The sequence below is a fragment of the Emydura macquarii genome, unplaced genomic scaffold (assembly GCF_026122565.2).
Source record: "Emydura macquarii macquarii isolate MOO-44397 ecotype Brisbane River unplaced genomic scaffold, CSIRO-AGI_Emac_v2 contig_450, whole genome shotgun sequence".
Classification (NCBI taxonomy): Eukaryota; Metazoa; Chordata; order Testudines; family Chelidae; genus Emydura; species Emydura macquarii.
In genome coordinates, this window is record NW_027130587.1 from 4,066,869 (window position 1) to 4,093,601 (window position 26,733).

General features: G+C 55.1%; 1 protein-coding gene across 1 annotated transcript in view; it reads left to right on the forward strand.

The window, feature by feature from the left end:
* Nucleotides 1-1,995: 1,995 nt before the first annotated feature.
* SRRM3 (serine/arginine repetitive matrix 3) overlaps nt 1,996-26,733 on the forward strand; it is a 153,537-nt gene continuing 128,799 nt past the window's right edge. The window contains exon 1 of the mRNA XM_067537687.1: nt 1,996-2,076. The gene's annotated coding sequence lies outside the window, so the exon portion shown is untranslated. The remainder of the gene's footprint in view (nt 2,077-26,733) is intronic.

Here is a 26,733-nt window from a genome sequence, read left to right on the forward strand (position 1 = left end):
AGCCTTCCTCTCTGCATTATAAAGGCGTGTGTTCGTTGCTGCGGGAATTGTTAGTCTGGTTTAGTGGTTCAAATCCAGACAAATGGAACAGGAAAATCTCCCATGGATAGCTAGTTGAATTTTTAAATGAATTTGTTCCACCTCTGCCACTGACTTCCTGTGTGACATTTGGCAAGTCCCTTAGGCCAAAGTTTCCCAAGGTGATTAGTGATTTTTGGGTGCTCTGATTTTTGGGGCACCCAACTTCAGAGACATTCGAGTGGGTCAGGTGTTCAGGACTTTCTGAAAGCCAGGCTCCTTTCAGGTGGCGCACCCAAAATCACTAGACACTTTGGAAATTCTTGGCCTGCATCTCTCTCTGCCACAGTTCCCTAGCTATAAAATGGGATAAAAATCCTTCCTTTGTCAGTCTTGTCCAGTTAGATCGTGAATGCTTCAGGACAGGGATTGCCTCTTACTATGTGTATGTACAGCGCCTAGCACAGTACGGTCCCAATCTCAGTTGAGCCTCTAGTGCTACCATAATGAAAATAAATACTACTACTAATACTAATTCTAGTCAAGATTATCTACTAGAGAATGCTTGCGGAGAAGGAATTATGGATTTGCAGTTGTGAGCATTTGCACCAGCTGTGCGTTCTAATCAGGGAACCGAAATGTGCGTGTGCCATCCAAACAGCGGGCAGTTTGCACACTTGCAGCTAGCTGCTCACAAGCAAGCTACAGACTGGGAATTGTTCGCAGAAATGATCGAGCAAATCATTGCAAATAACCAGTAAATGCTGGGGAATTTTGGTCAGTGTGTGACCAGAAAGAGGCAAAAACCCCATCCTCACCATGAATTATTGCCTAGCTCTTCTCTCAATGCCTGGGTTCCACCCCCAGCACTGCCACTTACTAGCCATGTGACATTATTTTTTAAATTGTTATTTCTATTGTGGTAGCACTCAAGGGTCAGACCAGACCAGACCAGAGCCTCACTGTACTCAGTGCTATGCAGACACAGACAAAAAGACGATTCCTGCCCTGAAGATCTTATAATCTAAATCCAAAAAAAGTCTTTAAAAAGACTGTGTGTGAGTCAGATGTGCCTCCATTTACTCCTCTACAACTGAGGGCACCAGTGCTTTCCTTGCCACACTGGGGGCTTTGTTCTGCGAAGTGCTTTGAGATCCTCACATGAAAGGAGCTATGGTAGGTAAGTGCAAAGTATTATTTATCATTTGTACAACTAGCACCGAAGGGCACCAGCCATGGACCAGGACCCCATTGTGCTAGGTGCTGTACAAATACAGAACAAAAAGATGGTCCCTGCCCCAAAGAGTTAATAACCTCCTAAGTACAAGGCTTTGCATCTGGTCCGCAACAGCTAAATCAGGGTTCGAACTGCAACCACTGGCATGCAGAATACAGCACTGGCCGCTGCCCCCCGCACCATTGCCGTCATGGCACAGCTTTACCCTTTGAAAAACATTTAACACCCCCTGTCTTTCTTGGAGCCAGTGGGGAGGTATTGCGATCTCGTCATTTGGATTGCCAACCATTCAACAGCCTCCGCCTCTAGAAACCACTCTCTAATTTCTGTTCCTAGCCTCGTACTTTACCCTTGAGCTCACTTTTCCGCCCTGAAACCTGCAGTAGTTTGCCCCCAGCTGTAACCCCTGACTGGTTTTGCAAAAGTTGATCTGGGGGGGGGTAAGGGGGGGAGCTCTGCTTTGCTGCATCAGCCCCTCCTGGGCTCCAGGTGGCCCTGTGGCTGAGGATGTGGTGAGCAGGCGACTTTCTTGCGCGAGGCCCAGAGGCCCGCTCGCTGGTACTGAGCTGTCCAGCATTTCAGCTTTTGCATTGAGCACAGGCTGCAAAAGGGATCCAGGGACAGCGGGCTGGGCAGGGGTGCGGAGGCAGGGGCGAGCGCTGCAGGGGGGCAGGGGGGGAGTGGGATCCAGAAGGAAGGGTGGCAGGAGACGGCTGTAGAGCGAGGGCGAGGGAGAAGAGCTCAGACCCAGCAGCAGAGGCTGGCACGGACACAGCCGCCCTGCAAAGCCGAGGCGCAGCCCAGCAGGATTCTCCAGCGAGGTAAGGCGGGCAGGGCCGGCTGGCCTGGCTGGCAGCAGAGGGGTGCATGAGGAGGCCGGCTGCAGAGCCTTGCTGGGAGCAGAGCAGGGCCGGGGGGAGGGGAGATGGATTTTGGCTGGGATCCCATCTGTCGTGCATTTGTCAGGGCATGTTTTTTCTCGCTTTCCGACGGAGCGGTGGGTGGAGGTGGGGCGGGGTGGTGGCGGCTGTTGTTCTGTCTCCGAGGAGTCCTGGGGGAAAGCGGGGCCCAGGCGGAGACCGAGGGGTTTGAGTGAACCATGTTCCCCTTGCGCGTGGATCGGCGGGGGGTCTTTGGTGGCACCGGCGGGATGATTCGAGGCTGCCGGGGTCCAGAGAGCGTCTTCGCTGCCGGGCAAAGGCTGAGCTGACAGACGGGCGAGGCGCCGACTCCGCAGGGAGACTCTCGGATGTCAAACTACAGCAGTTTCCCAGCTCCCCTTTGCGGCGTGGCAGGGAGCGAAGGACGGGCAGCTCTTCTCCTGGAATGGATAAACCAGACCAAAGAGGCTGCCCACGGGCAGGGGTGGAAGGGCCTGGGCAGCAGGGGACCAGGGCATTCCCAGAAGAGAAGGTTTGCTGAACCAAGGCCGTACCCCTTGGCTCGGCCCTTCAGCCCCCAAGTCCCCACTCACCCTTGGTGCAGTTTAAACCCCTGCCGCTTCGGAGGAGCAGGTTGCTCAGGAATCCGTTTTGATCCTGGAGTGTGATTCTCTCCCCCGGTGAAAGCTTAGAACCATGCCAGCAGCTCGTCTGAAAACCCAGAGGGACGGGCAAGGAGTGGTGGGGGGCAGGAGGATGCAGGTAAGGGGGCTCCACTGACTTGTCAGAGGTGTCTTGCACGGCTCCTTCCTTGGGGGCTGGAGAATTTGACTCCTCTAATTGCCTTGGTAGGGTGCTCCTCAGTCTAGCTGGTGGGAGTGCTGGAGCACTGGGGGCGGCTAAAGCGGAAGTTTAGCAAATTTCAGGTTGGCGTGTGATGTTTCATTAATTAGTCCATCAAGGAGAGGGAGGGGCCTGAAATCTTCCTAGGAAATTGCCAATTGCAGTTTGATTTGTTTGGTTTTTTGCAGAGTGAACAGTTTCTCTTTAAAATAATACGGTTTGGGGTTTAAAGAGTTGGGCAAGGAACATTTAGGTATTATCCTGCAACAATATCGGCACACACGGACCATGGCAACACATCGTCAAGCACTAACAATACAATGGATACAGTAGAAATCCAGTATAGATGTGTGCCTGCCGCTGCTGGGGGAATGAGTGTTAGATGATAGAACGGTGTGGATGTGTACGTGTGGATGTGCATAATACATGTGTATAATGTGTGTACACATGCACACAGACACACACGCACACAGCATGTTCTTAGATCTAGGTTTTCTTCTCCTTGCTTTGGAAGAATGCTCTTTTGGCAGGGTAAGACATGTTGAGATCCAGACCTGTCTTGTGCTTGGCATTTGTACTGATGGCTGAGGCTAGCGATAAAATCCTAGGGCTCTAAAATGCACCAAAATACCGTAGCCAGCCAGCCTAAAGCCCCACACTGTGCTCTTTGGCTGGCTTATGCATAACTAGTGAAAGAGTAGGCTGGCTGGAGGGATCCTCTGCATGCCATCCAGCCTTCCCTTTGGATGCGTTGTTGTAACGGGAGACCCCTAGCATCTGAAAACGAGTGCTTGTATCTTCCAGTTCCCTCTGAGCCCTGACTATTGTGTATGCCAAGGGCAATAGCCACCTTACGCCCGTGACTGCAGGAGTCTGAGGTTGTATTTTGCATGTTTCTCCTTGTTCCAGGCTGCACGTTTACTCCCATTCCTCTTCATAATCACATAATCTGTCCGACACGTGCAGGCAACTCGCATATGTGCACACTTGGACACATATGCACGCCCTCCCTCACTCTGTCACGCACAGCACCCGCTTTGAATGACCCTTTGACTCCTCCTTGCAGATGGAGCCCAAGGAAGTTCCTCTGTGGTGACGGGGGAACTCCTGAGTTAGCCACGAAGGATGCAGAGGAAAAACGCAAGGTGTTGCTTCTTACCATAGACTCAGAGCATCCCCAGCCAGAGAGGAGAGAGTCTTAAGCATGTGGCTTGGTCTCCTAGGGGAAACCACTTCACCTTCCCAGCTGAGTCACAAGATAGGCTGCCCTCAGACGGCTCTTCCACTGAGGAGGGTGCAAGCGGGAGCTCTATTCTGCCCTCGTAGGTCTAAGACTTCCATGCAGACTCTCCTTTCTCTGGCCAGGGCATGGCTGGGCATGCTCTGAATCTCTGAAAGAAGCATTGTCTCGCATTGTTCCTCTGCATCCCTTCGCGACTAGCTGGAATGACCTCTGTGGCTTCTGCGTGGTGCTTATTTACACTTTTATTGCGTGCGAGGCAGAGACGGTGGGTTTTTTTTTAAAGCAAAGTTTACATAAATCTGCCCGTTTTTAAAATAAAATTTCCTCTTTGTACATTTCCTCTCTGCGGCATGAGAGAAGTGGCAGAGTTCAAGACTGGCTGCTTTTCAAGAGGAGACGCCACCCGTCATCAGGCTCGGCGCAGGGCTCAGTGACTGATGTGCTCTGGCCAGGGTTCTGCAGGTCAGATTAGATGGCCAGAGTTGTCCCTTCTGATGTTAAAATCTATGATCCAGTGGCCAACTAGCTCACTCCCCTGCCTCCCGCTGGACCGTAACTAGTCTCATCACTCACCTCCTGCCAGACCAGCTCAGACTACTGGCCCGTCTTATTTGGTGTCCTGCGTTTTGCCAGCCCAGAGCCATGTGGATCTAGTTCCATATCCCGCCTCGTGCCAAACTCGAACAGACCCAGGACCTGTCTAGTCAGAGCCATCCTGGCCTGTGTGATGTGGGAGGAGATGCTCACAGCAATCCCGTCTGGCCTTGACATCTATGAATTGACTCTGCTCCCTTCCCGACGGGAAGACAGCAGTGGCCTGTGTAGTGTGGTCCCCGGCCGTAGCCACGCCAGAAACAGACCCTTGCTCAGTCAACTCCCGGACCCTGCTTGTGAGAGCTTCAGGAGAGGATGCTGCCCCCCACCCCCACCCCCACCACGCTGCACACCACGGCTAGGGCCTGTGTCTCTCCCACATGGGACGAGTAAACCTCCCAAACCCAGCGGCTGCTAAGCATGCCCCGAAGCATGCGGCCCAAAAGCCCGTAATGCTGTTACCATCCCATCCTCATCCCTCCCATCCCGAATGTACTTCTCCCTTGGCCATGCAGCGCACGGGTTCATCACACGGCCAGAGAGCATTTTCCTTCCTGCTGCTTTTGAATTTGCTGTCTTTAAATTGAATGCAGTACCTCCTCTTTCTGCTTTTATGGGATACGGGAAGAGGCGTAGCTCCCCTTTCTGAAGCTCGACAGTCACACGTTTCCCTGGCCCTCCTATTCACGTGGCAATTTTGGATTCCTGACTACCGCCTGCCTCGGTCCTGCGCTTTCAGTGCGGATTAACCGGCCTGGTTTTGCTCAAACCCAGCAACATGGCCTCACAAAGCACCGTTCAGGCCCAAACACCCCTGTGTCTTCCACCGGCATCTGTTCTCATCTGGGAACAGCATGTTAGTTCCTGGCACTGTTTTGATTCTAGTGTGGGTGCTGCAGAAATAGGGACCGTTTTTGATGGTTTAATATTTCACAGCAGTGTTTTTTCAGAGAAGTTTGCTGGCTGGACAGGAACATGACTTAGTGGTCAATTATTGCTATTCCTGATTTGTATTGCAGTAGCATCTAGAACCCCCAAACCATGGGTCAGGGACCCTTTGTGCTAGGTGCTGTACAGACATATGGCAGAGAAGACAGTCCCATGGCCCCGATTGCTCACAGCCTTCGTGTCAGCCAAGGCACGACAGGTGGACGAAACAGATGAATGGGCTCAGGACAGGTTGAGAAGATGAGAGAACCATAAATCCAACAGAGTTTAGCAGGGAAGCAGAAGTCCCGGCTTACCACTTGCATACCCTGTGCCAGATGGGAGTGAGATGTAGGCACATGACAGAAGTGGCTTTCTAGACAGGGAGCCTTTGCCATGCATGGGGAGGGTGGCATGCGACAGTAGGGAGGGATTTGGAGAAGTGTGTAGGCAGGCAATTGAGGCCACCATCACTGGCAGACAGGGCCTGGGGGCTTGATTAATGGTGGCAGTTCTGACTGATAGGTTAAAGGATAAGTGGCTTCCCATGTCCCACAGTGGGGCAGGAATAGAGCCCAGCCCCTGCTCTAACCACAAGCCCATACTACCCCCCATAAACCACTAGCCCTGCAGGAGGGTATTAGTTACCAGGCCCAATGCCACTTATATTGGGCTGTTTATTTTCAAAACACCTCTCAGACATCAACTAGTCCTGGCAGCATCTCGACGAGGGAGGCGTGCAAACATTACTTTCGGGCTTGTGTTGATGGGGAAACTGAGGCACGGCAGGGCTGAATGCAATGTTTTCAAAGGTGGCCACTGATCTGGGGCCTCCCAGTTTGGGTGCCCCAATGGAGACACCGAAAGCCTGATTTTTCTGAGGCCCTGGGCACCCACGGCTCTGAGTGAAAGCAAGGGGAAGCGATTTCTTTCATGTGATGCCCACAGACACCATCTCAGTTAACCACTGGAACAGCTTTCCAAGAGTCAGGGTGGATTCTCCATCACTGGCAGGGTTGGATGTTTCCCCTGAAAGACCTGCTTTTGTCAGAGGAATTATCTTGGGGTAAGTTACACAGGAGGTCAGGCTAGATGATCACAGTGGTCCCTTCTGGCCTTGAAATCTATGAATCAGGGCCTGGATTAAGGCGTTTTAACTCCCAGCCTCTGCTGTAACCACTAATCCAGCAGGGTTATGCTACTGGTGTGTCTCTGAAGTTCCTTGCTTGGGCCCCAGTTCAGGGCAGTGCCAGGCTGCCCTGACTGGGGACGTTTTCCTGAATCAGCCTATGTGCTAGCAAAGCTCTTCAGATAAAAACCTGACTATAAACTATGTGTGGATTGCAGGCTGCGGGGTTAGGAGCGGGATAATCTGTCTAAGGGATGTATCTGGCCCCCCATACCATAGCATCCGAGCAGCTCTCAACACTCAATGTATTTATGCTCCCAACACCGCTGGGTGTAGGGTAGTGATGTCCTCCCCATTGTACAGCTGGTGAACTGAAGTACAGACAGATAAAATGGCAAAGAGGGGGCTTGAACCCAGGGCTCCGAAGTCCCACATTAGAGCCCATCTTTCACCTCTTCCTTTGGTTCAGGTGTTGCTCTGGGCAGAACTTTGCTGTGGTTGGAGGCCACTCTAAACACACACAGGGCTTGGCAGCTGGCCAGATGGCATGTCACAGCGGAGGAAATTATTGCAGGAAGGCCGATGGTACAAACGAGGGTAATCCAGCTCCCCGGCATGTCCCATCCCTCCTCACTCCTCTTGACAGGTGGCATGGACACTTATATAATCGCATCAGCACAGGAATAGCCGCCTCTGTTATGTAACGGTAATCGATGGGAGACACCTCCGGGGGGAGAGCATTTTGCCGGGGAGAGGGGCCAGGCAGCACCAGGCTTGTGCTGAGGCAGTCCCCCAGGCTGAGTGTATTTGGGTGGCTCATCATTACAAGGAGTTATGTCACTTGTCAGGGGGCAAACTTAGAAAGTCGGTGCAGAGAGAAAAATAATCACAGACTCACAGAGATGGTGAGCTGGAAAGGACCTTGAGAGGTTATTCCTTCCGTTCCCAGCTCATCAGCCCGTTCTTTTCACCGGCTGGTGGAATGTACTGAAGCTGTTTCCCTTCTGCTCCTGCGGTCCGCGAGTACGCGCGCCTGTACGTCTGTGTGCTCCAGCAGCACCTGCTGTCGCTGACGTGCTGAGCTCTTGCTGGCAAAAGCTGAGGCTGCCAAGATCGGAAACCCCCCAGGTGGGAGGGATTCAGCCCCGCGGGGGGAGCGCTTCCTTTAACACACTGTGAATGACGCGCGGCGGACGGGTGCTCGCTGGACAGCCCTGGAGACTGAAGCATCTTGTTGGCCACAGAAGAGGTCCAGCATGGGCAGCGATGGTAATGCCACTGTGCAGTGGGAGGGAGAATGGTCCGGTGGTTAAAGTGCTGCCCTGGCCCTCTGCTAGACTTGGGTTTGCTTCCTGCTCTGACTCATGCTCCCTGCCCGACCCTTGTGCCTCAGTTCCCCAGCTGTAAAATGGGGTTAATGTCTGCGCCTGCCTCCTAGTGGTGCTGTAAGGATAACATGCTAACGCTGGGAGGGGCTGAGGGGGCAGAAGTAGATAGGCAGCAGCTCTGCCAACATGCCTCACAAGAAGGTAGCTTTTTCTTGGCGGTCTAGTCACCCCTTCACCTCTTGAAGGGGGACCAATGACGGAGACAGATTCTGCCACCAGGGACCCACCGCCTCATTTCACAAAGGCTGCAGAATGGCTGCTTGTGGTCTCTGCTGACCGGCTGGGTGTGTTACTGAGATGAAAGGGTCTACATTCCCTCCCCAACCTCTGCAGCCTTCAGATACTCCTGACGAGGCTCCTCTGGGGCCCAGCATCCCAATTAAGTGGAATTAGCATCCCCGATAAGCAGCTTGTCAGCATTGCTCTGAAGTGAGCTCCTTCAGAAAGGCCCAGGTACAGGGGCCTGACGTAGTGGGGGGGGATGATTCCCCGTGTCACACGGTGCTGTCCCTGCAACGTCTGGGCAGCCAGGCGTTTTCCAGCGCTTGCGTGCCCTGGAGCCTGAGTGCAAAGAATGTAACAGTTAGAGGGCCAGAGCTCAGAGGTGCTGCGTGCTCACAGCGGGAGTTGCTGGCCCCCCTCTGCCACTGGCCCAATAATTCATAGCTCTTCTACAGCACAACGCACCTCCTCGGCGCTTTGCTGATCTTCACACCGCTCTTCTGGGGGAGGCATGAGAGGGTTATTACTTGCATGTGAGCACGTGTTTCATATACATGCTACACACGTGTATGTCCACCACACGCATATATGTCTGTGTACATCACACGCATGTGTGTGTTTGCCACATTCACATCTGCGTCCAAGAGTGTGTGTACGTCACAGGCATATTCATGTTCCTGCGTGTGTCCAAGAATGGGTTGGTCCAGTACTCGAGGAGCCAATATGTCCGTCAAAGGACTCGCCCCTTGCCTACTCTACAAGGCTCAGGGCTGGTCTACACTGGGAATGTACAGCGACACGGCTGTGTCTCTCAGGGGTGTGAAGGATCCAGTCTGATGGACATAGCTAGACTGCTCTAACCCCCGGGGTGCACAGTGCTAGGTCGATGGAAGAATCCGAGCCTCTCGGGCAGGTGGATTACCAACAGCCGTGGGAGAGCTCTCCCGTCACTGTGGAGAGCGTCTATGCAGCAGTGTTTTAAGTGCAGACACAGTGGCTGCATTGCCGAGAAGGCGGCTCTTGGTGGCTTTGAACTGAAGCCCTTTGGATCTTGGTTTAAAGTGCGCCGGTGAGAACGCTCGGGGAGGGCTTATAGCTGGTAGGGTTCCTCTGGCCTGGTGAACGTCTGCCCAGCTAGAATAGTGGGGCGTTCACATGGCTAATGGCACGTGGAAAGATAGTGCGGTACAGACAGTGCCTACTTGTGGTGTTTTGCACTCAGGAGAGACTCGACAAACTCGCACACGCTCGCTGTGAAGTCCTTGATTCCAGCATCGGGTCTGTTGCCTCCCGCGAGTGCCGGCTGCGTGTGGCAGGCAGGAAGCCTGCCTCTCAGGTAGGGACCAGGTTAGAAGAGCAAGGACAAGGTCCTCAGCTGGTGTTAATCTGCACATCTTCCCTGAAGTCAAAGAAGCCTCACAAGGTCTCTCCCTGCTACTCTACAACAGCCACCTCTCCTTTCCTCCATGCAAGGAAAATGCAACTTCCCAGGAAGGGGCTGAGGGGGTTTTGTTTGCACAGGGTCAGAGACCACTTCCTGCCTGTTCTTTGGCACTTGGTTTATCCTCCAGCTGACTGGGAGAGAGGCAAGTCACACGGGCAGAGGAGGGGACCCATGGTCCCAGGAGGGCACCGAATGAGAGAGAGAGGTGGGCGAATGAATCTGGGGGAAACATTCTGCATAACTTCCAGTGTTATTCCAGGCCCTCCATCCCAGCTCTGTTGATTCAGTTCATAGCCAGCACCTAGCACTGCTCCATTCTCCACAACTCTGCCATGAAGTCCCAGTTTGGACTTTCAGCACCCTCTGCTGTTGCAGTCCTGGCCCTCCAAAGACAGCTCTGCTCATGCCCGTCTGTCCTGTCCTGTAGGCCCCTTGGCTATTCCCTAGAATTTAAGGCCAGAAGGGATCATCCAGACTGACCTCCTGTACATCACAGGCCACCAACACCACCAGCACCTGCACCCTGAACTCAACACAATCCACCCTTGGCCTTTCGCCTGCTCTGCTCATGCCCCTCTGTCCTGTCCTGTCCTGTCCATCCGCCCCCCCTTATTCCATTCCTGGCACCTCTGGAGCAGATTCCTAGTCATGTGCAATCAGGCTTGGTACCACAGTGATTTGGCAAGATGCAAAAACAGGGATTGGGATGAGAGCCACCCGGCTCCTATCCCCATGTAGCCGCTGGAACCCAGGTCTCTGCGGGCGAATGGCTAATGTAAGGACCCCAGCACCCGTCTAAAAGCACAGCAAACTTATGGCGCTGTGGGAAGGAGCTGGGACATCTGTCCAGCACGACTCCAATTCAGGTTGGAACTTGGCAGAAGGTTTCCCACTGTCGGGGGTGAGGTTCTGGAAGAGCTGCTCAGTAGGAGTTGTGGGGGAAATAACTTAGTTCGTTTTAAGAGGGAGCGGGACAGATTTGGGAGTGTGATTGTGGAGTGGGGTTGCTTGTGGAGGTAGGGAGCAGCAGTTCTGGGGCTCTGGGCCTTCCTGTTTATGTCTCGTGTTCCTAAATCTCACGCTTTGTGGTTTCAACCAGCTGCTGGCAGGGGTCCCCCCGCCCCAGCATATTCAGCGTTTTGGGTTTTTTAATCTCCTTTCTTTGAAGCATCAGGAACGGCCACGGCTGGAGAGGGGACATTGGGTGGGATGGATCGGTGCTTTAAGATGGGGCTGAGCATTTTCTCTCCTGGGTGCTTGGCTGGCTGGTTCATGCTCACGTGCTCAGGATCTGTCTGATCACCATGTGGGGTCAGGAAGGAATTTCCGCCCAAGTCACATTGGCAGTGACCGCGGGGGTTTGTCGGCTTCCCCTGGAGCTGGGTGTGCGGGTCACGCGCCAGGATTATCTGGGTATATCTCACTTCATCAATTCCCTGCCATAGCAGGGGCCTCGGGCACTGCCACACCTCAGTCCGTCCTGTCCTCTGCCTGTGCCACAGAAAAGCCCAGTCGCCTGTAGGCTGTGAAACGTTGGTCTCACTTTAGTGTGTGGGTGGTGATGGTGGCCTGTGAAATACAGGGGTCAGACTGGACCATCTGGTGGTCTCGTCTGGCGTTAAATTCTGTGACCCTCTGAAGTGAAGCTCAGGGCAGGCCAGGGGTGAGGAGGCGAGGAGCAGCCCGTGCTGCCGTGCGCACTGGTGTGATGCCAGGTGGAGAGGCGGGGAGCAGGTGTTCCCTCTTTGCACGCTCGGAGCCCTCCGTGCTGTCTGGGCGAGTTCCCGATGAGGCTCGTAGTACTGGCAATTCAGCTAATCGGAGGAGTGACCTCGCCAGGCCCTGACAGGTTTGCAACGGGTCTCGCTCCCCTCCCGGACTGCATGGGCAGGTGACGGCTGGCGGCTCGCTGGCAATGCAGGCAGCGCGCTGCTGGGGCTCGCTGGGGGCCCCTGGGCCAGTGGGATCTGTGCGCGCTGGGGCTGGGGAATCGCTCGGGGTTGAGAGGCGGCCCTGTTACCATGGCGAGAGGCAACCGTCGCACTAGCGGGCTGCTCTCCGGGGCTTTCGCCCGCGCCACACCAGCTTCAGATTGCTAGCGGCACTCGGCAAGGGGGGAGAGACTGATGCAGGGAGAGGGACAAGAGGGGGGGCTGGAGAGAGGTCTCCCCTGCTCACATGGCTGCAGACCTGGTACCCCTGTCCTGAGGGAGCCCCCTTCTCACCTGATCCCGTTAGCCCTGTCCTGAGGGGACCCCCCTATTACCCATATGCTGAGGAGTCACGCTAGCCCTGTCTGCAGGGAACCTCTCCCCCCTGCCCTAATTTAGGCTTCACTAGTGAAACTTGTGCCGTGTCGCCCGTTGTTCTCCGTCCTCTGAGCAGGCCCCGAGATGCCCTCCTGTGAAACGATGGGCCAGCGGGTCCCACGGTGGGGCAGAGCTCGCCTCTGCCCTGGAGGATGTTCTACAGAGATCTCCGGCCTCCTTTACCAAACCCTCCCTCATCAAGTGTTACCCTTCCTATGCTGGTCCCACCTAGAGGCCTGGGCCGAGACTGGGCCCCGTGGTAAGTGGACAGCAGGGAGTCTGGCGCGCCTGTTGTGAAAGGCCTGCAGAAGCACGGAGGTGCCCCCAGCTGCCAGCCAAACAATGACTCAGAAGAGGGTTTTTTGGTGTTATTGCAGTAGCCTCTCCCCCTGCCAGGCCCCCACTGAGCTCAGGGCCCCGTTGTACCAGGCACCGCACATACACCTGGCGAGAGCCCCTGGCCCACAGAGCTCACAGTCTAAACAGACGAGAAAAGGGACGGATCCTCGTCCCCGTTTCACAGATGGGGAACTGAGCCCAGAGCACGGGTGACTTGCCCAGGGTCACACAGAGCCAGGAAGGGAATTCAGCTCTTCCTAGTCACGAGGCCCTCTGTCCTGCCCGGGGCTGGTGCTCGCCGAGCGGTGCGCTAGCACGGCCAGCACCTGCCGGGAGGCTGCTGGTTTGTTTATTGGGTTTCAATGATGTTTATTAATTGTTAATCCGGGTATCGAATATTTGCTGGGCAAACGTGGCTGCACAGGGACTGTGCGCTGCCCATCAAAGTGCGGATGGCTGTGCTCACGGCATCCTATCCAAACCCACTAAAGAGCGTGCACCGAGACGCCCACTGGCAATGGGCTGGTGGTCGACGCCGCCCGTGGGGCTGGCGCACTGCCCCTCCTGCACTTCTCTCTGCTTCCTCCTAGGGGGGCTGAAGTTCTTATTGGCAGTGCTGGCGTTTTGGGGGCCCTAGGGTTGCCCACCCTCTGAGATTTGTCCTGGAGTCTCCAGGAATTAAAGATTAATCTTTAATTAAAGATGATGTCATGGGATGTAACTCCCAGGAATACGTCCAACCAAAACTCGCCGCTCCTAGGGGATGTGTCAGCTGAGGGGGCGGAGACTTCCTCGGAGGGGGCGGGACTGGCATGCCACTGGGCCCTGCCATCTAGAAGGAAATAAAAGAACCCATTAATTAGGCTACCTTAGTGCACCTGCCGGGCTATGAATAGGTTTCACAAACAGCGCCTGCAAGGCAGATCAGTTTCCCAACAGCTGGAAGAATAGAGGTGCAGCAAAATGAAGTGACATGCTCAAAGTTACGCTAGGACAGCGACAGACCTGCATGCAGGTGCCTGGATCCCCAGCGCTGCTGCAGTAACCAGTAGGTCACGCACCCTCGGCAGGGCCCCTGGAAGGGCATCACAGTGTTTTTTGCCGTGGCTCTGGCCCTCCCAGCTCTCCATGGGGCAGTACTTCCCCTGGGCGCATTGCTGGTGCTGCTCTGTGTGTTCGTCTACCCCACCTCTCTTGCCCTGGCTGTGGCACCATGGAAGAGCTGCCTGGATTTTCCCAGCGCACCCTAGCGAGGCCGCGCCGTGGGGGTGAATGCAGAAGCACAATTGTCCCGTGATTGTGCTGAGGGGGGGAGGAAAACGCCGGGTTGACACGGCTTGCCCAGGTGTGCCGTAAACAGGGTCAGACGTGAGTGTTGCAGGCCAGTTGCTTGCTGTGTTGGAGAACATTAGCTCTCACGTATCCCTGGATCAGGCAGCGGCTGAGGTACAAGTGAGACATTGGGGTAACCATCTTGGGTGATGACCAAGTTTAATCCCCTGGGAACTCTGCGCCCGGCCTCCTCGCTGTCCTTCTTAGCGTCAGTTGCAATTTCGCAGCAGGGAGGGAGGCTCTGTGAGCTCACTGGGGAGGGCAGGAAGGGCTCGGCACTGTTGGGGAATTTAGTGGGGGAAGAGGAGCTTCCTGGGCCCTAGCGTTTCCTAGGGCAGGTTGCAGGTTGGCCCCTTGCATGGATATTTGATTGCTTTCCCTGTTGGTGGGGAGGGGGTGACGTGACGTGTCTTCCCTGCCCCCTTCTACATCCAGTTGCAGATGTATGTGGGCTAACTTAATGGCTAGCCCAGTGCACCCACAGCACTGGACAGGGTCCGTGGCAGCAAGCTGCAGGGCTGGTCTGGGAGCTAAAGGGCCCCCCATCCCTGCAGGACCGGGGCAGGCTAGAAATCAGGCAGCATTAGCATCCAGACAGGAGCTGTCAGCCCCATGTCTTAGCCAGAGCTGGGGCTGGTTGGAGTGGCCTGTTACCACCAGGAAAGTGAGCTGGCAGGGTATGTGTGTGGGGTGTGTTGTTAACCCCTCGTTAACCTGACAGCATTCACTGCATGCTAAGATGAGCATGCTAAGCAGTGACTGATGGAAAGACAATGGTTCCCCACCAGAGCTCCGTAATCCAGCTCCCTGCCACCTTAGTACTACAGGGGGGAGACGGAAAACTTCGGGGCAGGACGGGGCGGACTGTGCCTAGTGCTGGAGGGGTGTGCAATGGGACAGGCGGCCCACGAGGCCTTGCTGTACTCTTGCACCGCCCTGCAGGGGGTAGGCACACAGCTGCCCAGCACGCTCCTGGTGCGCGAAGTCCAGGGCAACCCAGCGCCGGCCTAGAGCCAAACTCCAGCCCCGTTTGCCCAGACAGCCACATCCAGGCTCCCTTTGTGACGTCCCCCCACCCCTGCGCCTGTGACTCGGAGAGCAGTGTCCTTCGGCATTGACTTTGTTAGATCAGTTACATGAAGAACCCCGGACGAGAGTGCCGGGGAAGGGGAGCCGCTGGCTCGCAGATAGCACGCGCACACTGGGGAGAAGATAGGGGCACAGCTGGAACATCTGGCTTCTCGGCAGAGCCATGTGGGACGGCTTCGGGGCCCAGGGCGCAGCCGAGCTCACAGCACAGTGCACCGGCTGTCCGAGCTGCTTTTTCTACCTGCATGCCTGGGCCCGACCCTGAGAGATGGCTGGCCCCACGGAAACCAGTGGGCATGGCAGCTGCTCAGCACCTCAGTTCAGGATCAGGCCCAGCGCGAAGGCCGAGTTTGCAGCCCCAAGCTTTAGCCCTTTTATGTAATCCCCCTACAACTTCTTATATTTCTGGCATCAATCCCACCATGCTATTTCCAGCCCTGTAATACCTCCCTTCTTAGTGTCTCAGCTGCTGACATAAATCCCCCCCACACCCGTTTATCCTGGCTCAGTTATAAACCCCTCCCTAGCGTCCAACAAAGCACTGACCCCTCTCCTATTGCCCCAGACTGCTTGCTCTGCCGTAGCTAGGACACTGGCTTTAAATCCCTTTGCATCGCTCAGATGGTCAGCAGCAAGGACTTATGCCTGCAGGCACCTTCACTGAAGGTGAAGTGTCGTCTGCCATCAGTAGCGCTTAGCATCTAAGGGTCTCAAAGCATGACCTTTACAGACGGGGAAACTGAGGCACAGAGTTAATGTGACACAGCTGAGGTTTTTTGCTGTCAGCTGCAGACCTGGGAATAGAATCCCCCTGTGACTCCCGTGCCTCTGCGCTCACCACTGTTGCTATTATTATTAATAATCATTATATTGCGCTGTAAATGAATGTGGAGCTGTGTGACTCAGACCCGGCCGTCCCACACTGCTGCAGAAGTCAGCTCAGCGGAAGGGCTGGGAAGCCGCGTGGTGATAGCAGACTAAAGGGTGGTGCTGCTGCTAATTGGGATTATATATATGTATATGCTGGAGCGCGTTCCCCCCACTGGAAGCGTGGGAGCCCCGCTGTGGGCCTGTGTTTGCTGCCATGAGCTGTGTGCGTCGACTGCTGATGCTTGCACGAGGCTTGTTTCTGTGTTGAAAGCAGTGTGATCGCTGGGAACTGGCAGGCTGCGCTGCCCACATCTGGGGCTGTGTGCTGCCTGTGGAGGAAGACACAGGTTTTCCAGCTAGCCGACTCCACCAGCCAGTTGTCTGATTATGCAACACCACGTCCCTGATTTGACAAACGTGGAATTGGCCAAACTCCTTTTAAACTGCAGTGCCTGAGAGTGGGATTTTGTTCATCCCCTTGATTTTTTGAATGTTTCCAGGGTCTGTCGAGCAGAGAATGACTTGAAAAAGCACCATGGAGTTGTATGGAAAATGTGAGCATCCACAGTTACATTAGACAAAGAGGAAACAAGGTTTAGAAGGGATATATATTTTATGTGGAAGGCGCTCAGATACCACGGTGATGGGTGACAGTATAAATTCCAAAGATGAAGATAAATCTCAGGGCTTATGCTTCAGGGCAAAGCCAGCCACTAGCTGATAGGGGTCAGGAAGAAATGCTTCCGGTGGGCAGGTTACTCTGTAGCTGTGGGATTTCTTAGCTCTTCCTTTATAGCACCTGCTGCTGGCCACTCTTGAGAGTCAGGATACCGGACTAGGTGGACCCGGGGTCTGATCAATGACTGGCAATTCCTATGGTGCTAAGGCTTCCATCAAACCAGAGTTCTAGCTGGCTTCTTTCCGTAACTGACAATTGCCTCTCTGCTGCCCTTTCCCTGCCTGGTCCATGGGCAATGGACACTCTGACTGCATAAAGTTATCCAGTCCTTTTGTTTTGTCCATGTGTTAGAACATGGAGATGGGGAGCCAGGACTCCTGGGTTTGATTCCTGGCTCCTCCAGTGACTTTACAGTGTGACCGTGAACAAGTCACTTTAATAATTCTGTGACTCAGTTTCTCTGTCTGTGAAATGGGAACAATACCTAGATGACAGGGTCGATCTCTCTCTCACACACGTTGATTTCTCTATTTAATAATAATAATGTCATAAAATATCACATTTCTAACACTCTGCACTTCCACAGTACCTTTCATCTCAGGCACTTTGCAAAGGTTCCCTAAGCACCACCCCCATTTTACAGCTGGGGAAACTGAGGCACACAAAGACATCGCTTGCCCAAGGTCCCGCAGAGGGTCAGGAATAAAAGTCTAAAAGTCTAACCACTAGACCTGCGGTTCTCAGCCTTTCCCTTACTGGAACTCCATGTTATGACAGAAAAGTTTCAGGACCCCTCTTGCTCCCATCTAGCCATAAAGAAAGGGAGGGTGGTTTTGTCTCCTCTGGACCGGTGCTTAATTGCCATGGAGGAGAACCCATTCTCTAGGCATGCCGTGTTGTTTGTCTACCTGCCCGGGAGAGATATAGCTATGTAGAGTGACTTCTCATTGCTATACTTCTGGGCCAAATCATCTGCTGGTATCGACGCTCCACCGCCTCCAGTGGGGTTACACCAGCAGGGACTTTGGCCCTTCTGAAGCTGCCTGTGTAGGCCCAGTGAAATGCACTGGATTCGGCTCTTTACCCCTGGACTATGGGGGTGGGGGGAGTGATGGGCTCCAGCTTCTAGGCCCTAACACGTGTTAGCAAGCGCCCCAACGGTGGCTGCCGATGGCAATAGCCTGTCAGCTGAGCTGAGCCTGTTCCCTGAGGGGAAGCTGACAGCGGCTGGCCGGTCTCTGGGGTCCCCACATCACTCTGGAGGCTGTTAAGCTGGGGACGGTTTTTCTCTCATCTTAGAAGCGTGATCGTTGCATAAGGAATCCGGTCGCTGGGCTTGAAAGTCACAGGATGTTCTGGGCTCTCCCTGAAGGCCGGCTGACCTCCGGGCTGGAGATATGTCCATTAGCATATGACTTTCCCCCCATATTACAGCCCATTACTCTGGGGCTGGCACCCTCCCCCCGCCCCCCACGGTTCCTGCATAGAGGCCTCGCTCATTCATTGCTGCGGGGATTTCCAGACGACTCTAACCCCCTTCGACTCCACGTCACATGAACACCCCCTGCCATCACGTCCCTTTCACGCCGATTGGGGTGAGCGCCCTCCACACACGAGAGGCCAGCGGCCATCAGGGGGGCTTTGAAATAGCTTCTTGCACTGCCTGTGTTTTAAGGAGATCTGCTCCCTGAAACCTGTCAGGTGCCTGGCCTGTAAGCTCTGCACCTCCCGGCCCGGAGGGAGGAAATCAAGGTCTGGGTTCTCAGCCCCTTTGGGAATAATGTCACATTGAAGCCTAAAGCCTGATGAACTCACCCATAGACAGCGGCAGGTGTATTAGTGCCTCTGTCTCTATGGCTGCGAAGCAGCATTTGAAGAGCATGCTGTGTAATCGCTTTACCCTGAAGCACCTCGCCTCGGCTGGGCCTGGACGTGCAGAAGAGGGTTGCCTGTTTTTAGTCTGCCCTGCCTGCCTGGGATGGGCCTGTTATCTCTGGGAGCAGATACATTGGACTAGCCGGATGGGTCAGCTGTTCAGTTAGCCAGGAGAGTGGTCTCTAAGTGGCTGTGTATGGTCAGGGTTTTGCTGCTAATTCTGGATCAGAAAAGCATAGCTATGCTCCAGGGCAGACCTTTCTCACCTGGGGAGGGGGGTCTGAAGGGGCTTTATTCCCACTGTGCAATGTGCCCCTTGCATTTTGTTTTCATTTGACTTCCTCTCAGGCCTGGGGCCCAGGCTGGGTCAATAATGTGTTATTCAGGAGGTCAGGCTAGATGATCTGGATGGTAATGTCTGGCCTTAAAATCTAGGGTTTGGAATCCTGGCCCCATTGAGTTTTGCTGTAATTTTCAGTTGGATCAAGATTTCATTTTACAATGGGGTGTAGCGAACCCACGCTGGCCAGGAGGAAGCTAATGAAGGCCTGTGAGACCAATCAACCTTCTCTTCTCCACCTGCAGGAGTTGTGGGGCAGGGAGTATGAAGGAGAGAGCTCAGGCCAGCTGGCCCCTGATCAGGAAGAGAGCAGAGCTCTGCCTTGTCCTGCGTGAGAACAGCCTGTCTATAGCTAGGACAGCTTCCCCTGGGACAGAGAGAATGCCTGGTTGTTTGAAGACAGGCCCTGAAGAGAAGGGACCTGCCAGAGCCTTGCTGGGTGCCCCCCTTGAGTTCCCTGTTTGGGGCTGTGACACACTGGAAGGGCAATAACAGGACTGTGTCTTAGGCAGAGGACTAAGACTCCACCGCCCGGACCCCATGAGACGTGGCAGTGACCATGCGAGATCCTGCAGCAGGGTGAGTAGTGCCGTGAGCATGCTGGGCCATGAGGCGGCTCCCCCTGCCACAGACTGGTATGGCAAATCCTCTGCTCCTAAACATAAACTTAGCCATGTGGCTAATGATGCCTGGGTGGTACTAATTATCCCCACATACTGATTAAACACTGCCATGAAACCCACAGCCAATAGACACAGTGGATCTTGCCATATCCCAAATTATGTAGATAATAAGCTACATGCTGTCTAGATACCTCCCTTAAACTCCTAACTTGCCGTGCCTCAGTTTCCCCATCCGTGAATTAATGATAAGGTTACACTTCACATTAAGGTTCCATGTGTAAATACCTTATCAAAGGTCAAACAATGAACAGATGCTTTAACGTTTGAGGCGCTTGTTTGTTGTGGAGTCTAAGAGGCTGCTTACAATTGCCAGTGGCTGCAAGACTGTCGAGCGATGGCTTATAACCATCCGTTCCATTCATAGACGCCAAGGGCAGAAGGGGCCCTTGTGATTAGCTGGCATGACCTCCTGTACAAGGCAGGCCAGGGGACTTCCCCACAAGAATTCCTAGAGCAGATCTTACACGCTGCTCATGTCTGTAACATGCGTAGAGCACCTGCTAATCATGTGTTCACCCTTGTAAACGAAACCTTCCTGTTCTTCCTTTCTCTCACTGTGTGTGTGTCTTGTCTATTTAAACTGGAAGCTCATTAGGGCAGGGCCTGTCTGTCTATGTAAAGGCCTAGCACCAGGATGCCTTGGCTGTGGAGGGGGAAATTTAGGGACTGCTGTTATATATTCTACTCAGGATCTAGGGCCGAAGCACAGCTTTATGGCTAGCAATGTGTCTGCATTAGGGACCATACACGCTGAATGCATGTGCTGTGTGGACTGAGTCTTCTTTATTAACGTAGCCACCTGCAGACATGCTGGCTCCTCCCGCCTGAGTTTGAAAAGGCAGGTGGGCCAGTCCAAAACCCTAGATCCAACCACCCGCAAACCTCCAGCCCCAGCTACAGAGGATTCCTCTCGCCTTTAAAAGGCCCGTCTCCTTTGGGCCTGGGTGGCGGTGGCGCCCGCTTTCCTCTTGCCCTCAGCGGTAGAGGTGGAATGGTTTGTTCTCATCCCAGCTGATTGGTCTGGAGGTGGCGGCAGGAGGATGCTGGGTGGGAGTGAGGCATTCCCTGCTGACCTGCATCTGAGCCTCACGTGAGCTGTGCTCAGAGCTGCAGGGCGAGCATAACATCGATTCCTTTCTGCAAAGCCAAATTAACTCTTCCTCCAAGTTTTCTCCCTTCTGAGATGTGTTGCTCCCCCAGCCGTGGGCAATGCAGTAAGCCAGGAAGAAGCGCTGTTGCTTAGCAACCCTCCAGCTTCTGTACCAGACGACTGATCTATTTTAGAAACGGGTCTGTATATTCTTCCTCCCCGCCCCACTGGTTCCAAAGCCCTGGTGGCAAGTGCTGGCCAAACGAGCTGGGTTTCTTAGCAACCCGGGAGAGATGTCAATCAGGGGCTATAGTTCCCGCGGCATGCCGCCCCCAGAAAGGCCTAAAAAAACATCCATTAGCCAAAGCTTTTTTTTTAAAAAAAAAAAAAGACCGAAGGTTTGATCCTCTTTGTCACTTACACCGATGTAAATCTGGAGCAATTCAGTTGAAGTCAGTGGAGTTAAACTGGTGTAAAAGAGGTCAGAATCAGGCCTCCACGGCTCTCAGTCACCCTTACTGGTGCTTCATGGCTCCTCCCAGGAGCACACGCCTCTCCTCTGCGCTTCCCTTTGTGCACGCCATCGGACGGGGGCGTTTTCTGTAACGAAATTATCACAGGAAAAGGAAACCAGCCGGCCAGCCGCATGGACTGTTCTTCCCGTGGGCCAAGGTTCAACAGGAGATCTCGTCTCGGCTAATTTCACACGTTATAAACGACCTGCCCCCTGCGCCACAGGTCACTGCTTGCTGCGGACAGCAGCAGGCCTGGCTGGCCACCAGAGAGCACCAGGACCATGGCTGTAGGCTTTGACTCAGGGGATAACTTGGCTCAGCTGTTCACAGCCTCGGCACTGTGGTGGCTCCATCCTGTATCAGCCTATCGCAGGCACTATCCCTGCGAGATAGCCCCGCTTGGTGGGCCTGTGGCATTCACGCCCCCTGCAGCTGGCTCCAGCCCTCTTCCCTGCCCCCCTGACTTGCACTCAGGAGACAGCAGCAGCCTGCGGGGGTCTATCTCCGCAGCGGGACGGCTCCCCACCGAATGCAATATGGCTCTCAGCGGGGTGGCCAGGCGGGAGAGGGCTGAAGACTCGATGTGAAAGTGCGCGGGCAGTGGGCCACGGGGAACGCGTAAAGGTTACAGCACCGCCGGCCCAGAGAAGAAAGGCTCAGGCCTTGCATCTCGGTGACACTGAGGCCCCTTTGTGCTGCTCTGGCAGGGTAAAGGGGTGGAAAGAGCCTCCGGAGGATACCCTCTGCATATGGGGCTTCCCCAGCATGGGGGGTGGGCTCTGCTCCAGGCACTAGCTGTGCTGGGGGCATGGCTGGAGTGCATTTCCCAGAGCCTGTGGTGAACTGAGTGTAAGTAAGAGCAGCCCAGAGGCTGCTCTAATTTAACCCAGGGGCTGGGCAGGCCGCACCATATAGGGGGCATACAGATGCCTTGAAGCCCCTCCCTCTGCCCCAAGCACAGGAGTGACCGAGAATCCCAGCCTGCGTGCAGTGAGAGGAGGGTTTCTCTAAAGCGCCCCCTGCAGGGATGCACAGACAGGGTCCCAAAGAGAGTCGGTCAGCTCAGGCGTTGCACGCTGTTCCTTTCCCATGAGCGGGGCCTTCTCCAGATTGTCCTCTCCCTGCTGCTCCTTTGTGCCACGTTCCTTCCTGCCCCCTGCGCTTGGGGAGCAGTGCGTTCAAGGGAACCCTGAATTATGGGGAACTGACAAAGGGGTGACCACAGCCTGGGTGGAGTGGAGTTAGTTCCAACAGAACGATCATCGTTGATTCCTTTATTCTGGAAGTGACTCTGCAGCGACTGCCGGGCCTCTCCCAGAATCCCCTGGGAGGCGCTGGACCCTCCCCTGGGAGGCTTTTTATGGTCGCACTCAGGAAAACCCTCAGCTGAGCAAGCCTGCTGCTCTCCTTTGCACAGCACCTTGCTCCCGGTTCCCTGCTGTCCTGCCTCTTGTGCAGCCATTTACCCCAGTGCAAAAGCCGCCGTGCCTATCAGGGAGCATTTCACGCCGCCTGGTTTAAAGGGGTGGGGGCCAGGCCACTGGATCCTGCATCTTTGACTCGGGTTTGGAGAGCTTGGGGGTCTGGCGGGAGGAGCCGAGGAAGAGCCAATCTCATCCTGCTGGGCCTTTGCTCTTGACACGACGACTCTGGCACTGCTGGATTCCAAATGACCATGTTTGTGAACGAGGTGCAAATGTACCAGGCCTAGCCACTTCTGTGCACTGCTGCCCTGGCCGGGTTTTGCTGGTTTCTGCAGTAGCAGATGCGGGGGGGCCCACGGGAAGGTTCTCAGACTCTACAAAGGGATAGCGGCGCCATTCGTGTACACTGCACCTCCCATTAGATTTCCCTGCGTCGTCCCAAATCTATTGATCCAGGAGGGGACTTCTAAGGTCTGTTGTCTGGCAGTTGTCGAGCCTGGCAGCTCCACAACCCCATGTGGACGCAGGCTGCACACGCTCAGTTCACCCTCCAGCCTAGACAAGCGGTGCTTGGTAGGCATCAAAAAAGGCCTACCCCTGCTCTCGTTGAATTCAAGGGGAGTCTTGCAAAAAACCAGGGAAGATCAGATTTACACACCCGATGTTTGGGTAAGGGCAAAAGAAGCCTGAAGGGGTGTAAAATTTTCCAGGTTTTTTCACCACCAGAGAATTAAAAAGAAAAAAGGCACAAGCCCAATTTTAAAAATTCCTTGGCAGGTCACCTTAAAAATGCAAAAAAAAATCTCGATCCAGGGCTAGCGTAAGGATCTCTGAAGCAGGAGATTCTGGTACCATTTTCAGCCCTGCCACTGGCTCTATGGTTGACTGAGTCCCTTGACGGGTGTGTGTGTGTGTGTGAGTGAGTGAGTAAAATTGCCCACCTCTCAGAAGTGCATGGTGAGGATAATGGGATGGTTAGAAAGGGCTTTGAAAGCTTCAGATGGGAGGCCCAAGGAAGGAGTTAAGAACCTGCTCGTCATGACATGATGCCAAGATGACATGACAAGACGCAAATTCCTGCAAAAGTAAGGGAAGCTTGCGAATCCCCTGCCAGTGCGTTTGCCAGTGTGCGAGGGGATCCAAAGGCAGTTCCAGATTTAGACTTGCTTAGGTCAATGCATAATCTGAAGTGAAATCAAGGAAGAGAAAGACCTTTAAAATCCACGCGGAAAGGTCAGTGTCCCCGCGATGCACGCAGCAATTTGCCCTCTGGGTTGACATATCAGCCCTGCAGTCCCCAGCTGCGAACACTGCAGAGGCGCCTGGAAACAGCTGCAGGAAAGGTGACGTGTAGTGACTGCTCCATGTCAAGCAATGCCAAATGTACCTTGGCTTTGCTATATATGAGCACGCAGGGCAGTAGGGGCCAGGCGCTGGTCTAGTCTAGGCATGCTCTGTCACCCTGCTGGTGCAGTGTGCAACTCCCTCTAGGGTGTGTCTACACTTCACACTAAACCCAGGCTCTGAATCAGGTTTGAGCCCAATCCCCACTTCCATCCACACACCAATCAACCTGACTTAGATCAGCAAACATTCAGGACCCGGATCCTAGGACCCTGCTGTGGGTCAGAGCCTGAATCCTGCTATGTCACTTTGCAGTGTGGACAAAGCTGAAGCCGCAGACCCGAGTGAGATGGTCCGCCCGGTGCAATACGGACACGTTAGTTTAGCTGTGAGAGCTGGGTCCAGCCAGTGTAAACCCAGGTTTACACTGCAGTGTGGACACTCAAGCGTGGGCTTGGAAACCCCAAGTTCTCAGGCCCGGGCCTCGTGTGCATGTGGACGTACCATTAAAGGGCAGCAAAAGGCCCTCCTCCCCAGCCCATAACCTCCTTAGAAACTGCTGATTGCTTAAAACCCACCGCCTTGGTGGGACGTCCGTGTGGCCCACCGTGACCCCTAGCTCTGCCATCCAACTGCCGGGTGACCTGGGGCAAGTCTAGTCCCCTCTGTCTCCCCTTCTGCAATGTGTCTCCGTTGCCAGTGCAGAGTGTCAGCAAGGTGGCCTGGCCCACACTTAAATATTCTGTGGGCATAGCTAGGAGTTGCCCCCACCCCTCCCCGCCCGGATAGAATTAGGCCAGCAAAAACCCTCGTGTAGACACGGTTACACCAGTAACCAAGCCCTTTTGCCAACGTAGCTTGTTCCTTTCAGGGAACGGCTTTAAGTTTTGCTGCAAAACCATTTGGAAGGCACTCAGCTGTAGTAATCCGGGCCAGCTAACCTGCGATAGGGGCGGGGGCTCAGGACGCCTGGGTTCTACACCTGGGGCCAGCTGCATCTGCATGAAAGGGGAGAGAGGTTTGCTTTTGCTCCAGATCCCCGCTCTGTATCTCCATGATCTCCCCCTTTCTCCCCCCCCACGGGAAAGACCTGGTACGTAAATGCCTGATGTCTCCTGCTCTGGGTAAATCGTTAACAGTATAAAGAGGCAACCCACGCTCTGTATTCCTTGGGCGGGAGGGGGAATCCTGGCATGGATCCGAACCTGACGTACTCACTGTTGTGGGCAGACGGGCTGTGGCCAGGTGGTGTGAGCGATTCGCTGCGCTTCCCCTCCCCCAGCCTTTTCTCTGATGCCAGAGGAGGCCCAGCTGTGTCAGCAAGCAGGGCCCCTCCCTCTCCATGCCCTGCTGGGAACAGCAGCCTGCGATGCCAGCCCGTGGCAGAGCCGGGCCGGACTTTCCCTGACTGCCCGCCTCTTGTGCTGCCCTTCCCTAGCGAATCTGCCTCTGACCTGCACCCGGGAGCACTCTCTTCCCCCCTGCCGACAGCGCCAGCCCTCAGCGTGACCTGCCTGCCCGCACCCCCTCTAGGGGCGTCCAGGCTCCAGGGGTGCCCCTCTGCCAGCCAAGAGGCCAGGGGTATCCGTGCGCCTCTGCCTGACCCGCTGCAGGCTGTGCCCTTGGGCCCCGTGCCAAGCTGCAGACAGAGTCTGTGGCATCTCTTCCCTGGGGGATGTTTATCCGCAGGGTGACCTGGGGACAAAAAGCTCTGTCCTGCCACGCACAGGGGCACAGACAAAACACCTTAATGATTAGCTTGGAATTATGTATTAGTTATTGGCTGCATTTGCTCGGAGCCCCCCTTCTTCCACTTCTTCGCTGGCCAGCAGGGCTGGCACCCGCTCCCCGGAGCCCAGGCTGTGTGGAGCCTACGGTAAGAGGCCAGGGCTGGGAAGGGAACCCAGCTCTCTCCCAACACCGGCCTAGTGGCTGTGCTGAATGCTGCCCGTGGCCCTGCATCCCTTTCTCGGCAGCCTGCCCCCCGTGCCAAAGGCTGCCCTTGCCCCTGGGCTATTGCCTGCTCAGTGGGCTGCCTCCAGCTAGCCCGGGGCACTGAGCCTGAAGGGGCCGGGGCTGCACCAAGGCACCCCGAAGCCTGGCCCTCCACGCCGCAGGGTGGTCTCCCGCTCTCAGACACTCGTTCGTGTAGCAGAAAGGAGCAGCGGTGACATGCCATCCTGCATGGGGCACTGGGGTCGGGTCCTCCGGTGACCTCCCCAGCCAGGTTCAGCCAGGAGCTCTGCTGGCGTCCCCTCCTCCACCCAGGTGCCCACCGTGCTGCTAGCCAGGCCGGCTGTTAGAGCCAAGCTCACGTGCTGTGCAAGGAGCTGCTGAGCCAGGAGGATCCCCCTGCGGTGAGGAAATTGCGCTGATCCGCTTGAGTGGAACGAGAGGGAAGCACCCAGGAAGAGGGCTCTTGGCTTGGCCGGTAGCCCAGACTGCTCTGTGGGCCGTGTGACTGGTGGGCCGTGCTTCTTGCTGAGGGCGGGCTATAGACCCGTGCTGCTGGCAACGCTAGCCTGTCCTTCTGTCCCTGGCTTTGCTGCCCTCCTCTTTCCTCTCTCCAGCCCCAGTTTTCTTTTTGGCAACTCTCCTTTGGACCGGTAGCAAAATCTCTCGTGACCGTTGCGTTCGCAGCCCGATCTCCTGAACGGAGTGCGGGGTGGGGTCTGGGCCCGCTGCAGGCAGTGCTCCTGGAGGTGTGGAGGCGGCTAGCATGATAGTCAGACTTGCCTCTCCCGCTTGAGATCCTGTCCCCCTGACCGGGTCCAGAATGCCCAGCTGCTCCCTGTCCGGTGCCGGCATGCCCTCCTCACCCCCGTGCGATCGCCTAAGCATCTGGCTTCAGTCGGTCAGTCTCCCAATACCACCACGGTGCTCACCTCAGCAGTGTGTGATTCGCTTCTTTCTCAGCC